Raw genomic sequence first — 22,789 nt, 5'->3', positions numbered from 1 at the left:
TGGCATCTTGGGAGGAATGGAACCACTCCATTCTTCCCTGGAAACAGAAATGTTTGATTTATTTAAAAATATTTTGGATAGGTGTAATATATTAGATGGACAGTTTGATTTTATTCTACATTTTAGATATTTATTCCAGTGTTCCCTGGCATCTACTATATCTGTGAAGATGTCTGAAATAGGTCTTATTGTTGCTTTTTTAAGATGTATATTGTTCTTACTGATTTATAGATTTTCTATCCTTTATTTTTTTTCTTTAAAGGTTTTAATAGGACTTGCTTAGGTGTGGTTTTCTTTGTATTTATGGTCTTGGGATTCATTGGAATTTTCAGATAACTGTGTTGATTTTTTCATAAGGTTTAAACATAATTCTGATAATTTTGAATGTTTCCTTTTGGATCACAAATTCACAGTTTTATTCTTTTGTCCTCAAATATGCCATATGCACGCTTCTGATTTTTATTACTTTTTTAATCTCTGACCTCTAGTTTTGTATTTTCCAGTGACTTATGTACCTTTTCATTAATCCTGCCTTCTCTTCTATGTAATCCACTCATTCATTAAATTCTTAAGTTCAAATATGTGTTTTTCAGTTTCAAAATATCCATATAATCTTTTTATAGGCTCTAATTATCTTGTGAAATCAGCATTTTGCTGATTTAGTTTTGTTTTGTTTTGTTTTTTTTCTTTTTGCTCTTAAATATAAACAACAGCTATTTTACAAGTCTCTCTGGATTATCCATGATGTGCCTCTTTGTTTTTTAATCTTTCACAAAGTTTTGCTTCTTGATATGTCTAATTGCTTTTACTATTTCCTTGAGTATTCCACTAATATATTTATTAGGTAATGTGAATAGATGAAAAATTTAAGTGAAGCCAGAGAAAGTAAGAATTCTATAGTAAGTTCAGAATGTGATGCAAGCTGCTTTACTGATTAGGCCATATCACCTGAAAGAGCCAATGGCCCTATAGAAAATTATGATAGTGAAGGATGGTCTGTGAAATCTCTGGTAATCCTTGCTAGGATGATTGCAGTATACATTTCTTATATTCTCTAGAAGAACACCAGTCATCACTTGAAAACTAGCTCCTGGTATGCTGATTATTCTATGTGAGGACTGAACCTAAGACCCTTGACATCAAGACAATATGGATGTAGAGCTGGCCCATCTTGAGCTGAGCATTGTCAGATACACCTTAAACAACTGGCATTATTCTTTTGTACCTTAGGGCTTTCCCTGGCATTTGGGAGCTTGCTCTGCTAGAAGCAGAAGAAATGCAAAAATGTGAGACAGTTAACTTCCCTGGTGGCAACTATCTGTCAATGGTGGTTGTATGTTAGTAGATAAATATCACAGTCTCCCTGTTCTGTGCTGGATCAATTTTAAGGGACATCCCATAAGTATCCCTTTATTGATATTTCTCCCTTCCTTGTTGTATTTTTCCCACTTCCTCACATGTTTCGTGATGTCATCTTCTAGATAAATTAGTTGCTTCCAAGTCCCTTGTCCAGATTCTGCATTTGGAGCAACACAATTTTTTCTTTAAATATACAAGAAACATAATGAATAACATGAGAAAATATTGTTTGACCACCACTATATTGGGAGACTCCTTCAAAGTTACGGGCAAGAGTTTAGCTGCAGACCTGTCACTAAAATAGAAAATTTAGAGACAATGTATGAAAATGACCTTGACTGATACCAAATAAAATAATATTATTAGAGACTGTTGTTATGGTTATATTACATCTCCCAACTCCAATTTTAGGTTTTAAGCCACCACACTTCTTACACATCCACTACTCTAAGTTCTATACTCCAATTTAAAAAAAAAAACTCTTTATTATATCAATTTGTTAACAAAGGAAATATTTTAATATCATTTGATATTAAAATATTATTTTTTTATTCTTCATTTAAAACTTATGCCCTGAAATGTCAGAATTAATTCCTAGTTTGTTTCTTACTGCTGTTGTGTATATTTTATTTTGTTTGGAGTTTTCCTTTCACTTTCCCTTCTCAGCCTCTTTAAACAGCATAAATCTTTAACACCACAGATAAAATACAGTAATAATGTAAGACATTTTCTTTTTATAGTTTCTCAATGATCATATTATAAGCACATGCAAGTAAATAAATAAATAAATGCATGTATACATCTCCATAGATAATTTTTATTTTATTAAAATGAAATCAGATTGTTTTCCACAAAAGCTTAAAACAATTCATATTTTCATCTAGAATATTTGAAAGTATTCTCTTTCTGGGCATTACTGCCAACAATAACACAAAAGTTTTCCTAGGGACTATCATACTAAGTAAGCCAGGCAGAGAAAAACACATATTATATGATATCGTTTATATGTGGAATCTAAAAAAAAATAGATACAAAATAATTTTTATGCTCTTTATTGGAACATAATTTCTTTACACTCTTGTACCAGTTTTTGAGGTACACCAAAGTAAACCATCTGTATTTATACATATATCCCCATATCCTCTCCCTCCCATGACTCCCTCCCACCCTCCCTGTCCTGGCCCTCTAAGGCCTCACCCATCATCGAGTTGATCTCCCTTTGTTATACAGCTACTTCCCACTAGCTATCTATTTTACAGTTGGTAGTGTATATATGTCTATGCTACTCTCTCTCTTAGTCCCAGCTTCCCCTTTGCCCCCCCAACCCCATGTCCTCCAGTCCATTCTCTTCATCTGCATCTTTATTCTTGCCCTGTCACTGGGTTCATCAGTACCATTTTTTTAGATTCCGTATATATGAGTTAGTATACGGTATTTGTTCTCTTTCTGGCTTACTTCACTCTGAATGACACTCTCTACATCCATCCACCTCATTACATATAGCTCAATTCATTCCTTTTTAAGGATGATTAATATTCCATTGTACATATATGCCACATCTTCTTGATTCATTCATCTGTTGATGGGCATTTAGGTTGCTTCCATGTCCTGGCTATTGCAAACAGTACTTCAATGAACATTATGGTACATGTTTCTTTTTGGATACAAAATAATTTATACACAATGCAAAAATATACTCACACACATAGAAAACAACTTATGATTACCAAAGTGGAAAGGGGGGGAGGGATAAATAAGGAGTTTGGGATTAAAATATACACATTACTATATATAAAATAGATAACCAACTAGGACCTACTGTATAGCACAGGGAACTACACTCAACAATATTTTGTAATAACCTATGAAGGAAAAGAATCTGAAAAATTATCTATATCTATCTGTCTATATACATACATATGTATATATAACTGGATCACTTTATCATATACCTGGAACTAACACTACATTGTAAATCAATTATAATTCAATAAAAAACAAAATTAAAACAAAACACAAAAACAAAAACAAAAAGATTCTAACAAAACATAGCATAAATCAATACTGACACTATCAGGTAGAAAAGATGAAGCCAACAGTAAACAAATGAGGAAAAATAAACATTTCTACATAGATAATTAATTCCAAATAGTTAATGGCAGACAATTTTACATTTAGCATAAATGCCAATAAGCATTTACATAGAAGGGAAAACCAAAAGAAACTGTATAATGATAAACAAGAAGTAAAATTGTTAACTTTATTAAAACATTGAAGGATTGAGGAAGTACATATGGGGAGTAAAAGAATTCCCTCACTTTGAGGTGGAGAATTAAAGGGATAAAAATTAAACAATTTTTAAATGTTCACTTTCAAAAAGGAAAATCAGGTAGAATAAAAGTGTCTCCAATGGAGAAATAATTTGTATCCAATTGTTCAAATAATAGACAAATATATGTATGCATATGAGTGACAAAAAAAGTAAGATAACCATTAAGAACATGGAAAAATACACTTGTACAGTCAAATACACAAAGGAAAATTTTGACGTTTAAAGCAACCTTGATCAAAGCAGTGAAATAACAACATAAGGGGAAAGAAAAAAAGTAAAGTAAGATTAATAATATATGTAGAGTAAGATGGAAGAATTAAAGTTGTTTATGTGTTACAATTCTAATGTGAAATGTCTGAGTCCTCCAATTATAAGCCCTTAAAGATTGAGTTACACTGAAAAAAAATCTAAGGAATACACTAAAAGCAAAGTGATACATGATAGGTTGAAAATAAAAATCAGAAATTGACACTGAAAAATACAAATTAAAATAATGTAGAAGTAAAATATTATTATTAGGTAGGTGTTATATTATAATAAGAAGAACAATATTTTTAATCAAGCTATAAGAATGAAAAAGTACGTGGAGCTGCTGTGCATAACTGTGAAGATAGTTTACTGCATAAGGGCCTGGCTGCAAGCATATATGGAAATTAATATCCAGCCCATGCTGGAAGCAAAGGTACCTCTTTTTGTTTTTTAATTTAAAGCTCTTTATTAGAATATAATTGCTTTACACTGTTATGCCAATTTCTGAGTTACACCAAAGTGAATCAGTTGTATTTACATATATATTCCCTCCCTCCTGTGACTCCCTCCCAGCATCCCCATTCTGGCCCTCTAAGTCATCACCCATCATTGAGTTGATCTCCCTATGTTAGGCAGCAACTTCCCACTAGCTAGCTATATTATTTTATTTTATTATTTTTTTCCAGGGTTATTTTTTTTATTATTTTTTATTTTTTTATTTTTTTATTTTTTTGGGGGTACACCAGGTTCAATCACCTGTTTTTATACATATATCCCCGTATTCCCTCCCTTCCTTGACTCCCCCCCTCGAGTCTCCCCCCACCCTCCCTGCCCCAGTCCTCTAAGGCATATTCCATCCTTGAGTTGGACTCCCTTTGTTATACAACTTCCCACTGACTATTTTACAGTTGGTAGTATATATATGTCTGTGCTACTCTCTCACTTTGTCTCAGTTTCCCCTTCACCCCCCGCCCCCTCCCATACCCGGAGTTCTCCAGTCCATTCTCTGTATCTGCATCTTTGTTCTTGTCACTGAGTTCATCAGTACCATCTTTAGATTCCGTATATGTGAGTTAGCTTACAATATTTGTCCTTCTCTTTCTGACTTACTTCACTCTGTATGACAGATTGTAGTTCTATCCACCTCATTACATATAGCTCCATCTCATCCCTTTTTATAGCTGAGTAATATTCCATTGTATATATATGCCACATCTTCTGTATCCATTCATTTGTTGATGGGCATTTAGGTTGCTTCCATGTCCTGGCTATTGTAAATAGTGCTGCAATAAACATTATGGTACAAGTTTCTTTTGGGATTATGGTTTTCTTTGGGTATATGCGCAGGAGTGGGATTACTGGATCACATGGTAGTTCTATTTGTAGGTTTTTAAGGAACCTCCAAATTGTTTTCCATAGTGGCTGTACCAACTTACAGTCCCACCAACAGTGCAGGAGAGTTCCCTTTTCTACACACCCTCTCCAACATTTGTGGTTTCCAGATTTTGTGATGATGGCCATTCTGATTGGTGTGAGGTGATCCCTCATTGTGGCTTTGACTTGCATTTCTCTGATGATGAGTGATGTTGAGCATCTTTTCATGTGTTTGTTGGCCATCTGTATGTCTTCTTTGGAGAAATGTCTATGTAGGTCTTCTGCCCATTTGTGGATTGGGTTATTTGCTTTTTTGGTATTAAGCTGCAGGAGCTGCTTGTATATTTTGGAGGTAAATCCATTGTCCATTTTTTCATAGGCAATTAGTTTTTCCCATTCTGAGGGTTGTCTTTTAGTCTTGTTTATGGTTTCTTTTGCTGTGCAAAAGCCTTTAAGTTTCATAAGATCCCATTTGTTTATTCTTGATTTTATTTCCATGATTCTAGGAGGTGGGTCAAAAAGGATCTCGCTTTGATGTATGTCATAGAGTGTTCTGCCTATGTTTTCCTCTAGGAGTTTTATAGTGTCTGGCCTTACATGTAGGTCTTTAATCCATTTGGAGTTTACTTTTGTGTATGGTGTTAGGAAGTGTTCTAATTTCATTCTTTTACATGTTGCTGTCCAATTTTCCCAGCACCACTTATTGAAGAGGCTGTCTTTTTTTCCATTGTATACTCGTGCCTCCTTTGTCAAAGATAAGGTGCCCATATGTGTTTGGGCTTACTTCTGAGTTCTCTATTCGATTCCATTGATCTTCCTTTCTATTTTTGTGCCAGTACCATACTGTCTTGATCACTATGGCCTTGTAGTATAGTTTGAATTTAGGAAGCCTGATTCCACCAACTCCATTTTTCCTTCTCAAGATTGCTTTGGCTATTCGGGGTCTTTTGCGTTTCCATACAAATCATAAGATTTCTCGCTCTAGTTCTGTGAAAAATGCCATTGGTAATTTGATCGGGATTGCATTGAATCTGTAAATTGCTTTGGGTAGTACAGACATTTTCACTATGTTGATTCTTCCAATCCAGGAACATGGTATGTCTCTCCATCTGTTTGTGTCGTCTTTGATTTCTTTCATCAATGTCTTAAAGTTTTCTGCATACAGATCTTTTGCCTCCTTAGGCAGGTTTATTCCTAGGTATTTTATTCTTTTTGTTGCAATGGTGAATGGGAGAGTTTCCTTAATTTCTCTTTCTGCTCTTCCGTTGTTAGTGTATAGGAATGCAAGAGATTTCTGTGCATTAATTTTGTATCCTGCTACTTTACTAAGCTCATCAATGAGTGCTAGCAGTTTTCTGGTAGAGTCTTTAGGATTTTCTATATATAATATCATGTCATCTGCAAAGAGTGAACAATTTTAGTTCTTCTTTTCCAATTTGGATTCCTTTGGTTTCTTTTTCTTCTCTGATTGCTGTGGCTAAAACTTCCAAAACTATGTTGAATAATAGTGGTGAGAGTGGACACCCTTGTCTTGTCCTGTTCTTAGAGGGAGTTCTACCAGTTTTTCCCCATTGAGAACAATGTCGGCTTTTGGTTTTTCATATATGGCTTTTATTATGTTGAGGTAATTTCCTTCTATGCCCATTTTCTGGAGAGCTTTTATCATAAATGGATGTTGAACTTTGTCAAAAGCTTTTTCTGCATCTATTGAGATGGTCATATGGTTTTTATCCTTCAATTTGCTGACATGATGTATCACGTTGATTGATTTGCATATATTGAAGAATCCTTGCATCCCAGGGATAAACCCCACTTGATCATGGTGTATGATTTTTTTAATGTGCTGTTGGAGTCTGTTAGCTAGTATTTTGTTGAGGGTTTTTGCATCTATATTCCTCAGTGATATTGGTCTGTAATTTTCTTTTTTTGTGACATCTTTGCCTGGTTTTGGTATCAGGGTGATGGTAGCCTCATAGAATGAGTTTGGGAGTGTTCCACCTTCTGCAATATTTTGGAAGAGTTTGAGAAGGATAGGTGTTAGCTCTTCTCTAAATGTTTGATAGAATTCACCCATGAACCCATCTGGTCCTGGGCTTTTGTGTGTTGGGAGATGTTTAATCACTGCCTCAATTTATGTACTTGTGATTGGTCTGTTCATGGTTTCTATTTCTTCCTGGTTCAGTCTTGGAAGATTGTATTTTTCTGAGAATTTATCCATTTCTTCCAGGTTAACCAACTGATTGGCATATAGTTGCTTGTAGTAGTCTCTCATGATGTTTTGTATTTCTGAGGTGTCCTTTGTGACTTCTCCTTTTTCATTTCTAATTCTGTTGATTTGCATCTTCTCCCTTTTTTTCTTGATGAGTCTGGCTAATGGTTTATCAATTTTGTTAATCTTCTCAAAGAACCAGCTTTTAGTTTTATTAATTTTTGCTATAGTTTCCTTCCTTTCTTTTTCATTTAGTTCTGCTCTGATCTTTATGATTTCTTTCCTTCTGCTCACTTTGGGGTTTCTTTGTTCTTCTTTCTCTAGTTGTTTTAGGTGTAAGTTTAGGTTGTTTATTCAATAATTTTCTTGTTTCTTAAGGTAGGACTGTATTGCGATAAACTTCCCTCTTAGAACTGCTTTTGCTGCATCCCATAGGTTTTGGGTTGTTGTGTTTTCGTTGTCATTTGTTTCTAGATATTTTTTGATTTCCTCTTTGATTTCTTTAGTGATTCCTTGGTTGTTTAAGAGTGAATTGTTTAGCCTCCATGTGTTTGTATTTTTTGCAGTTTTTTTCCTGTAATTGATATCTAGTCTCATGGCGTTGTGGTCTGAGAAGTTGCTTGATATGATTTCAATTTTCTTGAATTTGCTGAGGTTTGATTTGTGACCCAAGATGTGATCTATCCTGGCAAATGTTCCATGTGCACTTGAGAAGAAAGTGTATTCTGTCATTTTTGGATGGAATGTCCTATAAATATCAAATAAGTCGAGATGGTCTAATGTGTCATTTAATGCTTGTGTGTCTTTATTTATTTTCTGTTTGGATGATCTGTCCATTGATGTAAGTGGGGTGTTAAAGTCTCCCTCTATTATTGTGTTACTTTCGATGTCCCCTTTTATGGCTGTTAGCATTTGCCTTATGTATTGAGGTGCTCCTATATTGGGGGCACAGATATTTTCCATTGTGATATGTTCTTCTTGAATGGATCCCTTGATCATTATGGAGTGTCCTTCCTTGTCTCTTGTAATAGTCTTTACTTTCAAGTCTAATTTGTCTGATATGAGTATTGCTACTCCAGCTTTCTTTTGACTTCCATTTGCATGGAATATCTTTTTCCATCCCTTGACTTTCAGTCTATATGTATCCCTTGGTCTGAAGTGGGTTTCTTGTAGGCAGCATATAGAAGGGTCTTGTTTGTGTATCCATTCAGCCAGTCTGTGTCTTTTGGTTGGAGCATTTAATCCATTTACATTTAAGGTGATTATTGACATGTGTGTTCCAATTACCATTTTCTGAATTGTTTTGGGTTTGTATTTGTAGGTGTTTTCCTTTTCTTGTGTTTCCTATTTAGAGAAGTTCCTTTAGCACTTGTTGTAAGGCTGGTTTGGTGGTGCTGAATTCTCTTCACTTTTGCTTGTCTGGAAAGCTTTTGATTTCTCCCTCAAATCTGAATGAGATTCTTGCTGGGTAGAGTATTCTTGGCTGTAGGTTTCTCTCTTTCAGGACTTTCAGTATATCTTGCCATTCCCTTTTGGCCTGCAGAGTTTCTGTAGAAATGTCAGCTCTTATCCTTATGGGTTTTCCCTTATATGTTGTTTGTTGCTTTTCTCTTGCTGCTTTTAATATTTTTTCTTTGTGTTTAATTGTGGTTAGTTTGATTAATATGTGTCTTGGTGTATTTCTCCTTGGGTTTATTCTGTATGGGACTCTCTGTGCTTCTTGGACTTGATGAATTATTTCCCTTCCCATGCTGGGGAAGTTTTCCACTAGAACCTCTTCAAATATTTTCTCAGACCCTTTCTTTTCTTCTTCTTCTTCTGGGATGCCTATAATTCAAATGTTGGTATGCTTAATGTTATCACTGAGGTCTCTGAGACTGTCTTCAATTCTTTTTATTCTTTTTTCTTTTTCCTGATCTGTGGCATTTATTTCCCCCATTCTATCTTCCAACTCACTTATTCGTTCTTCTGCCTCAGTCATTCTGCTGGTTATAGCATCTAGAGTATTTTTAATTTCAGTTATTTTGTTATCCATTGCTGTTTGTTTTTCTGAGTTCTTATGAACTGTTTCTTGTACTTTCTCTTTTTTGTTATTGAGATTTTGTATCATTTTTACTATCATTACTCTAAATTCTTTTTCAGGCATTTTTCCTATTTCCTCCTCATTTATTTGGTCTTGTGGGTTTTTTTCCTGCTCCTTTGCCTGTATGGTGTTTCTTTGTTTCCTCATTGTTGTCCAAACTTTTGGGGTTGCTTGTCCTGGTGATAGAGGTGTTTATAGAATACTGTCCAAGCCTCAGACTAATGTGCAAGTATTGGATTAAATGAATATTATGCCAGCTATGTCGGGCTCCCCGCAGTCCTTTCTGGTGTCCGAGACCATCTGCTGGTGTTCAGCTGGTTCTTTGTGGGAGTTACAGTTTCTCTGGCCATGTGACCGTCAGGACCCAGGGGTAAGCCTGGAGCTTCTTGTAGTGCAGCTCAGTCTCCTGGCGGCCCTGGAGGGTGGACGGTGCTCCAGCTGGTGGGGTCCCTCCTTAGCGAGGTGGCGGTGTGGCCTTGGGCAGGGTTGGAGGTTGCATTCCTCTCCCCTCTCTAGCTATCTATTTTACAGTTGGAAGTGTATCTATGTCAGTGCTACCCTCTCACTTTGCCTCAGCTTCCCCTTTGCCAACCCCGCACTGTGTCCTCAAGTCCATTCTCTACATCTGCATCTTTATTCTTGCCTTGTCACTGGGTTCATCTGTACCATTTTTTTAGGTTCTATATATTTGAGTTAGCACACCTCTTTTTATTTTGAATGTATCTGCATCCAGCCATCAGGATATGTGCCTGTGAGGCTGTGTAAATCACTATGGATATCTTTTCCTAATTGGCATATAAGCTCAGTATACACCAAATATCATAGAAACAGTATACTAAACATTGTAAGAAATGCAAAAAGACCATGTAAAAACTTAAATAAGAAAAAAATATATTTCTGGTTTTCAGAATTAAGAGTGTTAAACTTCTAAAACATAAAAATTGGAATAAATAAAATGAATAATTCAAAATAACCTAGATTGTATTTCTACATATGATATAGAAACATTGATTTATATATCTCTCTATATATAAATTATGTAATTATAGGTTGAATATATATGTAGATACAGCATATAAAACTTCATAATCTCAAAATATATACCTTTCTTTGGTCCCTGGAACATTTGGAAGAAATACTAATTATATGCTTGTCCCCAAGAAAATGTGAACTTGAAAATTATAAAACACATGGTACACATCCTCTGATGATAATCCAATACTGTTAGAATGGAATAATAAAAATTATGCAAAAATAGCTATGTGGATAATAGAAACTTATCCCTAGATAATCCTTTAATGAAAAAGAATATACAAAAATTAGATTAAAGTTAGAATAAATTGATAACATTTCATACCCACGACTATGGAAAATAAATGAGTAAATCTTAAAAAAAATCAGTAACTCTAAATTTAACTACAAAAAGAAAGCAAAACATGAGAATTTAGTACCCCTCTTTAGAAATTAGAAAAACATGACAAAATAAACCTAAATAAAATAGGAAGAAGTAGTTAGTAAACATAACAGATGACATTAAGTTAATGAAATAGAAAATATATTAAAATAGTGGATTGGATGGATATATAGAAAAATCTCTCTCTTTTAAAAAAATACTAAATAAATACTTTACAAGAGGAAGGAAATAACAATAATAGCTAAGACTATCAATGAGAAGAGAAAAAATAACAAGTGCTACTTTAAAATCAATGAAAGTGATCAAGGCTTTTCTATTGATAAAGGAAACACTACAAGATGTATTCACAGGTGAGTTCTATCTAATCTTTAAAAAATGGAGTAGTGAAATATTATATGAGATTATAGAAAACTATAAATAATTCTCTACTATAGTTTGTGTGGGCACAATGTTTTTAATTCTAAATGGTGATGAATACAAAAGTAAAAGTGTAGACAGATTTTGTTTATTAATATAGATGTAAACATTTTAAATTAAGGAGTAGGTAATTTGAGCAATATAGTAAAAGAGAAAGTCCTATGACTAAATAGGGTTTATTTTAGGAATAAGGGGATGATTCAATATAAGATGGTAGCTCGTGAGCAACAAAACGCCTTTTTAAATTTCCAGAATAGACTTTTTGTTCTCAATAATTTGGCTTTACAAATCAAAATGCATTGACTGTCAGACTATTTCCTTTACAATTAACTTAAGCTGTATCTTAAAATCATTTGTGAGTAATGACTTATTATTCTTGATTCTATCTGTACTCTCCCTATGGGGAAATTATATTGTTGGCTTCATATGTGGAGAAAAAAAAAATGTAGGAAAGAGAAGTTGTAGCTAAAATCTCCAAATTCTTTCCAACTACACAGTCTTATTTCTGGAGAAAGCTTGGGAGGTTATTTAGTCCACCCATCTCCTTCAATCAATTTAGTTTATTTTTCCTGAAAATTTATGGGCCAAGACAAATAGATACACAAAGATCTGGGCAAAAAGAAACAATGAATAATGGCAATTAAGTTACTCAGTTTCCTCAATGGATTTTCCAGGCCACACATGGAGAAAGATCAGTAAATATCTGACTAAGATAGAAAGCTCTGGATCCTTCCAAGACTGGTGCTTGACTTTATGCCCTGCTTCTTTGGCTTGTTCTGTTACAAAGTTGTCGACTTGTTTTACATAAAGTTGTAAAGGCAGCTCGGAAGTGACATTTAGTATTACCTTCTGATAGGTCATGAGAGAATCGGAAGGGTACTTTTTGAACCTCCTTTGTGTATAAAACAAACTTTGAGGAATCTGTTCAAAGTTGCTTGAGAGGAAGACAGTGGGTTAGCAAAATCATGCACATTTTCATTTTTATTTAAATTACATTTTCAAATGAAATAATTATGATAAAAAGAATAGCTTCATAATTTTATGACTTTTACAAAAATACCTCTTGTGGTATTAAAAGTATGTGTTTATGAAGACCATAAGTGCAGTTGGGAACAGATTATGTATACTTAGTAACACTCTAAAGTGAAACCGTCAACTTATTCTCTTGTGAATGAATAGTCTATTAATATACTCTTATGATGTGATTTAGTCCCTGTTTCCAGATATCTCTTAGGAGGGACTATTGAACTCCACCTTGATCCAGTTTTTTTCCCTTGAAGTTGGGTGAGGATGGAGGATTTGGGCTCAAATTTACTTAGAAGTATCTGAATTCACAGTTTTTACTTCCCCCAAAAGATATAGACTTGTGTCCTAAACTACAGATTCAGAAGGACTTCTAACTTTATTGTAGATCAAAAAGTAATTTCTGTATTTTAGTTCTGTAGAAGATTGGAAAATCATTCATTAGTAGTATATTCTGTATGGGAGGAAAAAAAAAAAATTCCTTCTATCATTCTGAGGTCTTGGCTGAGAGCTCTGTAATAAAAGATACCTTAACAAAAGAAAAGCAAACATAAGTTTAATATGTATACTTCATGTACACATGAGAGACACATGGGGGAAAATGAGTAACTCCTGGAGGTGGTATAAGCCACTAGAGTAAATACCATCTTCAGTTAGAGATAAAAGAAAGAAAGGTATGGAGAGGGAATTCCTTAGTGGTCCAGTGGTTAGTTCTCAGTGCTGCCATGCCCCATGTTCAGTCCCTGGTTGGGAAACTAAGATGCCACAAGCAGTGTGGACAAAAAAAAAAAAAAAAAAAAGAAAAAAAAAAAGGTGTGGAGAGGCCAGTTATGGGGAAGTTGCCAGGAAAATAACAGTAGGCAAAGGTATAGTTTGCTATGCAGATTTAAATGGGTACTGTTACAAACAAGGTAAGTGCCCAAAATGGAACAGCTTGTGCTAAGCCCCACATCACCAAACCAAGACTTAACTAAGTTACAGTTTTGGCTCTCCCAGAATGGAATCTTAAACCAGTCAAGCAGGAATTACCTGATCAGCACTAGTTAGGTAATCTGATAGACAACTGCCTTCCCCTAAAGGAAGGTAATTTTTTAATAACCAATCCACTTTTTCACCTAATATAATTTCCTGATTCCTGCTACCTTTTGCTCATGAAAGTCTTTTATTTTGTACAGCTCCTCAGAGTTTCTTTCTATCTACTAGATTGGGTATTGCCCAATTTGAATTGATTTTTGTCAAGTAAACTCTTACAATTTTCTTTAATATGTCCCAGTTTGTATTTTAAAGGTATTTCCTCCCTTGAAAAAATCTCTTGTGATTAGTCATCCTTCTCTTCCTGGTACAGAAAAGGAAACAGCTTTACAAATGGACATTTCCTTTATAAATGTGTATTTTTCTTACAAAAATGTGAATCCTACTCTGTTTTTAGAGCTTTTCCTTTGTCTCTTCTTTCTCAAAATAATCAGCCCAAATAATCCTATGCCAAAGAGAAATAGTTTGGGGTGGCATGATTTGCTACCCTTCAGCCTTAAAAAAATTACTGATGTAAAAGAAAAATTATTCTGATGTATTAAAATGGTATGCAAGACTTTATTTGGAACTCTTGCAATAGGTATCAAAACTATTGTAATGGGGAAGAGGCATCAGGTTCAACTCTGAATACAGCAAAGACAGCTGGAGTTTTATGGCCAATGAGCAGAATAAGGGGTGAGTAAATGCAACATTGCTAAGAGGAGACATCAAAAGTGGGGGGATTCTTGCTAAAGTTACTTCACAGAAATCCTGCTGAAGGCAAGCCAGGGTGATCAAATATCAATGGTGGGGGATTGTCACTAAACTGACATAGAAAGATTCTACTACAAATGGACTAGGGCTCAAGGACACGACCTAGTTGAAAAGAAGGCTAAGAAGAACCTGACTAAAGTTTGGTTAAAGAAAGAATCTTTTCAATGACTTCTCTTCATGCCCACAAAATAACAAACACTAATTATTTTTGCTAAACAAGGTTTTTTGGTATTTGCTTTTGAAAAATATTACTATTAATAAAGAGTAAAATATTACTCTCAATCAGTAACTCAGGCTTTTATCCCCTTGGCTGCATGTTTTAAAATTTAGATAATGGGCTTTTCATTCTTTCATCAGCTCTGAATTTGTACTACATATTTTCAGAGAGAAAGAAAGAAAGAGAAATCTTGAAGTTGAAAAATGATTATTAATTAAAGCCAAAAAACTTTATATTTTCCAGGTATTTACTCTTTAAGTTCTCCTAATGCCATATTGGAAGTAATCTGTCATTCATTTCTATTCAATGTCTCTAGATATAAGATCAAAAAAAATTCTGGTATTTTAAGGTCATTTCATTTCATGTATGCATAGAAACAATCATCTCTTTGTGTAATGTTCTTTATTCATTAACAAATGATGTCACTCTTTACAAAATGGAAAAATATTTTGGATATTTTATATCATAGGTACATTAATAATGATCCAATGATGTTATATGCCAAATTCATTAGGCAATAAATGTAAATGCATTTATATCTAAATAAATACATAACCATTTATTATCTTCTTACCCAGCTTTATTCTCAGTGTATTTTGAATTAAGACTATACTCTCCATGATAAAAGAAGTTTTATCTGTCTTGTATCCTATCAAATTCTCAAAACTGAGAACAGTTTTCAACACATAATAGGTACTCAAAATATATTTTGTTAGTGAATTGTTTAAATTAAATAAATTAATACCAAATCAAAGGTTTTATCTATATGATAAAACATCTCATGAATAGTCAATGAAACAATTTTAGGCCCTGGCATTATTTGTGCAAATTTAACTAAGGGAATGGGGCCAGAAGTGAGAGGACATTAAGTTAGAGCAGAGTAGCAGTTGAAAATTAGGTCAGAGGATTAAGAAAGGATCACTGAAATCTTAAAGACTTTTTTTAATACTTTAACTTTTATTCTGTATAAAATGGAGTATTTTGAATAAGAAAGCAATATTATGTGATTTAGGTTTTGAAAGCATTATTTTGTTTATTGTGTATTGATAGTATTTTTATATAGGTTCCAGGTAGAAGCTGAGATAATATTTAGAAGACTATCACAGTAATCTAGAAGAGAGATGTTGACAATTACCAATCTGTTATAGCATTTTAGGTGAAAGAATATAGTCACGATATTGCTATATTTTGAAAGTAGAGCCAATGGGATTTCCTGAAATTTTGCACATGTGGTGTGAGAAAGGAGAGTTAGTGATAATTCCCAGATTATTGAGTTGAGCACCTGGAAGGATAGAATTGCTATCAAATGAGATGGGGAAGGCCACAGGTGAAAAATGTTTGGAGGAAAAAATCAGAAATTGTTAGACATTTTGAATGAAACATATTTACTAGATATCCAAGTTGCACGCAAGGTGGGAGCCTCAAGTTGGATAAAGTGGTTTTGGTTGGATATGGAAGTCATCACCAGAAAGATATTATTTTAAAACTTGACAGAATGAAATAAAGAAAATCATCAAATTGTGAGTGTCAATAGAATAGGAAAGAGGGGAGACATAAGTGCAATAGCATTGATGAAGCAAGAGGAAATGCTGTGTAATATTCATGCAAAGGCATTGGCTTTAGTAGAAGCATGCATTGTTTATATACTTCTGTAGTAGAAAATAGTGTTTGGCTGCAAAGGCTGGTAGGTGGATAGCTTAGGGTAGACAGATCTGTGAAAGTTCTCTCTCTCTCTTTTTAGATAGAATATTTTAATTCAGTGATTCTTTTCAAAAGAGTAAAAAAAAATACAAAGAGGGTGAAATAATGTAACAAAGTATATATTTGTCTTCCTTGGTGTGGATTCTTCTCTTTATTTCTGAAGCATTATAATAAGTTCTTCATACAAGTCAAGAGTACAAACCCTGACTTTGTCCCTCTTCTTAAATCTCTGCATGAAGCAAATTAGGATAATTGATGGCACAATTTTGGTCTCTGCTGCTGTTACTGCCCATATTGTAGGCAAGATCTTCAAGATATTTTGTACTTACTTGCATGGAAATTTTCAAGTCAATTGTCCATCATGTTAGACAAACTACCAGCTTATACTAGCAAAGTTCAACTCCTTACAAACTTCAACAATCATTATGTGTAGTAAGAATACAACTAGAATCTGAAAGACTATGGCATTAATGTGTTCACTTTACCTATCTGACATAGATAATATAGCCTACAAAAGTTATTTGTTTGAATTACATAAAATAAATTGATATAACAAACCACAGTTTAAAGAGAGAAGTATCAAATCTATTTTCCCCTTTCTCTTTGTGACTATGCTTAAAATAATAAGACTAAAATTACCAGAGTGGTATAGAATATATTTTGTAAATTTAGACATCTGAGTGGAGCAATGGATAACATCCAAATTGATTAGAGAATGGATTGGAACTCTGGTCCAAAACAGTGTGGCCACACAACAGGATCTTTAGGTTAAGAGAAATAAGATTTTACTAGGGTTATTTAAAACTGTGATTATCAAATTGTTACATTGTGTGCTTGATTATTGGATGCCTTGTAGAGGCACCAAAACTATTTCTAATAGATTTTTACTTATTTATTTATTTAGTTAGTTAGTTTTTTTGTTTTGTTTTGTTTTGTTTTGTTTTTTTTTTAATTAGCTGTGTTAGGGCTTCTTTGCTGCATGCAGGCTTTCTCTTGTTGTGGCAAGCAGGGGCTACTCTTCATTGTGGTGCATGGGCTCCTTATTATTGTGGCTTCTCTTGCTGTGGAGCATGGGCTCTAGGTGTGTGGGCTTCAGTAGTTGTGGCTCATGGGCTCTAGAGCACAGGATCAACAGTTGTGGCACACAGGCTTAGTTGCTCCATGGCATGTTGGATCTTCCTGGAGCAGGGATTGAACCCATGTCCCCTGCATTGGCAGGTAGATTCTTAACCACTGCACCACCTAGGAAGTCCACCTATCATTTGTATATTTCATTGTTAATCCGACTTGCTGAAATTGCCATTTAAGAAATTGATTACTGGAGCTTTCTTAAGCTCCTTGCTCTAGTATTCTAATTCTTGGATGTCTTCCAACTGCTGGTGTTGGAGGGTTGCCTGCAGAGGTGGGGGGTAACTGTGGCTCACTGCAGGGACAGGGACACTGGTGGCAGGGGTTCTGGGAAGTGCTCATTTGTGTCAGCCCTCTCGGAGTCCACCATTAGACCCACCAAAGAGCCTATAAGCTCGGGAGTTCTTTTTTGATTGCTTTAGTTTTTTCAGTAAAATAGGAAGCAAAGCCATTAGTTTAGTGTGAGAGGAAAGAAGAAAACATGTGATAAAGTCCAAGATAGTGGGAGACCTAAGTGTTTGGGAAGTAGTCTATAGATGATTGCCTAGAAGCATTGAGAGCCCATTCAATGTTCATGTTCACAAGTGTAAAGTGAGACCAGTCAGCAGGGTTTTGTTTTGTTTTTTTTTTTTTTTTCCTTAGCCACACATAAGAAGACAGAGATGGATTAAACAATGTCATGAGTTTACTAGATGAGTATAAAGAGAAGTTAAGAAGACAGAATAAAAGTCAGTAATTATGAATATTGACTAGAGAATAAAAGAGAAGACAAGGAGGCAAGGAAAAGTTAAAAGATTAAGATCAATAAATAAAAGGGGTTGGAGAATTACTGAAGTTGGGCTAGTTAATGGAGTTGTAAACAAGAGTGAAGATGGTCAACAAGTGGAAACAATAAAATTAAGATTATGGGGGATTATAAATGTTGGTAATGAAGAGTTCTAGGTTATAATTATAGGGTGTTACAAACTAAAAAAACTGAAACACCTATATGTTGGAAAGATTATCTTCATGAATAATTAAATTGAAAAATATTAAGATAAGAGTAGTTTTGGAGTGACATTAATCAAGGAGAAAAAAATTGATATCTTTAAAAATAGAATAAATTTCCAGAGGATAGGCAGATGACAGTAGTAATAAGAAGTGATGGGTGATGTAATGTGTTGACATGAGAGAAGGAAAAAGGAGAGAAAATAAATTGAAAACTGAAATGAAGAACAAGAAAGAAACTCATCATCCCTTCAGGTCCAGTAATATAAAGAACAAAACAAAACAGCCACCATTTTAGAAGATACCATGGGATAAAGTATCCTCAGGGGATAGCCAGGTTTTTGTTACAGTAAGAAGAGAATATAACAAAAGATGTTACACATATAGCTTCATTTTTAAGATGGTTGACCAGGAATCCCAACAAACACAAAGAAAATACTTCCAGAGTACAGAAGAATATGAAAAATTAACACAATTGGGGCAACATATGATTTTGTCAGAGTAGGCGGTGGGAGATGTACAGAGACTGAGAAACTGGGATCTTTTACAGTGGCTGGTACTAACAGAAGTAAAGAGCATAATGAGGTTTCAGTTGTGGGATTCAAAGCAGGCAGTGGTGGAGAAGCTGTGAAATTGGGGAATAGGAAGTGGTTGATTCCTTCAATATACTCTTTATTCATGATAACTTAAGTTCCATGGCCAAGAGGAGACCTTATTAAGAAAAGGACTATGAAGATATACTTAGGAAATGTTCCTGTCTTGTCCCTTGACCATATGGTTCCCTATTAGAAACTAAAAAGGTTCAATTCCCACACTCACTATTAGCCAGTTAGCTTTATTGTTTGTTAATGAAATATTGTTAATGAAAGCATGAATTAAATATTTATTTTCAATTCTTGTCCTTAGGTTTATTGTTTTAGTTATGTAGCATTTATTTACTTAAATCATAAATTATTGTGTTGACTTTTCCACTAAATAAGTATTCTTTTCCCGAGATTCTAAACTACTAAAGTCTAGTATGCTACATTGCACCTTATAAACATGTAACATGACATGCAAATTTTCCATCCTTGTTTTCAATTTATTTTTTTGTCCTACACTTTTTTAGTGTTTCCTTGAAAAAGCAAAATATTTGCCTTGTTATGAGCTAAAATGAGGTACATGAAGCTTCAAACTTGTTAGCAATTTACTTTGTCCCTAAACCTTTAAAAATAAGTTGTATATTTTCCACTCAACTTCCAGTAAGAAGCAAAACTGAAACAAAATAAAAAAAAAAAATTATCAAAAAGCACTGAATATATCATTTAATCTCCTTAAATACATTTGAATTATTGGAAGTTCAGGAAGCCTGAAAGTTTTTACTAAGTCCTTGAAGAAAATTTAATACCGAAAATAAAATCATACACAATGTTATTTCATTCTTACAGAAGAAATGAATAGATTAAAATGCAGTGCAAATGTTCCTTAATATTCCATTGCTTTTACACATCATACCCTACTACTCCAGTAAAAACTGGACTTTTTTTTTTTTTGCCTAGAATACATTGATAATTAGTAATTGTCATGAATAAATTAAGCTGCAAGTGAAAAGAAAATATTCTAAAGTTCAGACATTCCACAGTTTTGTTGATTTTTTGATGACAGATAAACTTCTTTACATGCAACTTCAATTAAAAACTGAGTTGCTTCCAACTTTCTGTGCAGTACACAAATTACCACATATCCTAGATAAAGCTGTTAGCATGTGCAAGGGCTAGAAAATGGTGATAGTTTTTTTAGATTGAGGATTTAATGAAATGTATTTAGTTAACCCCATTATTGGATCTAAAACTAGGAGGTCATCATAATAACATTAGGCAAAGTGATCTCTTTCTAATCACAATAAAAACATTGATGTTAAGAGTTCTGATATATTAATGCTTTTGTTTAAAATACATGCTGAACTTTGGAATTTTATCCCTTATTATGAAGCCATCAAATATTTTAAACTATGTAAAAATTCAATTTTAGCCTTTTTCAACAAAATACTCAAAGGAAGGTGTCTATTTAAATATCAAAGAAATATGCACAATTGAGATTTTATGATATTTACAGATTGAATTGTCTTAAAGATCTGTCTATACTTAATCACCTATATTCTAATCATACAAAAGTTTATATTTTCAAAAGTGCATGAAAGAATGAACCTATTTTTGGATCACATATAATAACATGTGTTTCCCTCCTCCAAATCCAATTCTTCCATATTTTGAAATGTATTGTCCTTTTCTCCACACCCCCTCCAGCACTTATTATTTGTAGACTTTTTAATGATGGCCATTCTGAACAGTGTGAGGTAATATACATCATTGTGGTTTTGATTTGCATTTCTCTAATAATTAGCAATGTTGAACATTTTTCCAAGTGCATTTTGGCCATCTATATGTCATCTTTAGAGAAATGTCTTTTTAGATCTTCTGCGCATTGTATGATTGGATTGTTCATTATTTGATATTGAGCTGTATGAGCTGTTTGCATATTTTGGAGATTAATCCCTTGTTGGCCTCATTGTTTGAAAATATTTTCTCCCATTCTGTGGGTTGTCTTTTCTTTTTGTTTATGGCTTCCTTTGTTGTGCAAAAAAAAAAAAAATAGCTTTTAAGTTTAATATGGTCTCATTAGTTTATTTTTGTTTTTATGTTCATTACTCTAGGAGTTGGATCCAAAAAGATATTGCTGCTATTTATGTCAAAACGTGTTCTGCTTATGATTTCTGCTAAGGGTTTTTATAGTATCTGGTCTTACATTGAGATTTTTTAATCCATTTTGAGTTTATGTTTGTGTACTGTGTTAGAGAATGTTCTAATTTCACTCTTTCAAATGTAGTTGTCCAGTTTTCCCAGGACCACTTATTGAAGAGCCTGTCTTTTCTCCATTGTATATTCTTGCCTTCTTTATGATAGATTAATTGATCATAGGTGGGTGGTTTTATTTCTGGGATTTCTATCCTGTTCCATTGATCTATAAGTCTGTATCTGGGTTAGTACCATACTGCCTTGATTATGGTGGCTTTATAGTATAGTCTGAAGTCAGGGAGCTTAATTCCTGAAGCTCCATTTTTCTTTCTTAAGATTGCTTTGCTATTTGAGGTCTTTTGTGTTTTCATGCAAATTTTAAGATTTTCTAGATCTGCAAAAAATGCCATTGGTAATTTAATAGGGATAGCTTTCAATCTGTAGATTATCTTGAGTGGTATAGTCATTTTTCCATTATTGATTCTTCCAGTCCAAGAACACGGTATATCTTTCCATCTGCTTGTGTCATCTTTGATTTCTTTCATCAACATCTCATAGTTTTTGGAGTATGGGTATTTTGCCTTCTTAGGTCAGTTTATTCCTAGGTATTTTATTCCTTTTGATGTGGTGGGAAATGGAATTGTTTCCTTAATTTCTCTTTCTGATCTTTTGTCGTTAGTGTATAGGAATGCAAGAGATTTGTGTGCATTAATTTTGTATTGTGCAACTTTACCAAATTCATTGATTAGCTCCAATAGTTTTCTGGTGGCATCTTTAGGATTTTCTATATATAGTATCATGTCATCTGCAAACAGTGATGGCTTTATTTCTTCTTTTCCAATTTGGATTCCTTTTATTTCTTTTTCTTCTCTAATTGTCATGGCTAGGAGTTCCAAAACTATGTTGAATAAAAGCAGTGACAGTGGACATCCTTGTCTTGTTCCTGATCTTAGAGGAAATGCTTTCAGTTTTCACCGTTATCTGTAGGTTTGTCATATATGGCCTTTATTATGTTGTGGTATGTTCCCTCTATGCCTACTTTCTGGAGAGTTCTTATAAAAGTGTGCTGAATTTTGTCAAAAGTTTATTCTGTGTCTATTGAGATGATCATTTGGTTTTTATTCTTCAAGTTTTTGGTGCAGTGTATCACACTGACTAATTTTGTGTATATTGAACAATCCTTGCATCCCTGAAATAAATTCCTCGGGATCATGGTGCATAATGCTTTTAATGTATTGTTGGATTTGTTTTACTAGTATTTTGTTGACGATTTTTGTGTTTATTTTCATCAGTGATGTTGACATGTAATTTTCTTTTTTTGTGGTATCCTGCTCTGGTTTTGTAATCAGGATAATGGCAGATTCATAGAATGAGTTTGGGAGTGCTCTTTCCTCTGCAATTTTCTGGAATACTCTTGGAGAGATGTTAACTCTTCTCTAAATAGAGTCTGATAGAATTCACCTGTGAAGCCATCTGATCCTGGACTTTCGTTTGTTGGAAGTTTTTTAATCACAATTTCGATTTCAGGATTTGTGATTGGTCTGTTCATACTTCTATTTGTTCCTCCTTCAGACTTGAAAGGTTGTACCTTTCTAAGAATTTGTCCATTTTTTATAGATTGTCCAATTTTATTGGTATATAGTTGCTCGTGGTAGTCTTTTATGATCCTTTGTATTTCTGTGGTGTCAGTTGTACCTTCTTTTTCATTTCTGATTTTATTGACTTGAACCCTCTTGT

Source organism: Hippopotamus amphibius, chromosome X (genome assembly GCF_030028045.1).
Source record: "Hippopotamus amphibius kiboko isolate mHipAmp2 chromosome X, mHipAmp2.hap2, whole genome shotgun sequence".
Taxonomy (NCBI): domain Eukaryota; kingdom Metazoa; phylum Chordata; class Mammalia; order Artiodactyla; family Hippopotamidae; genus Hippopotamus; species Hippopotamus amphibius.
This window is presented reverse-complemented; position numbering follows the sequence as displayed.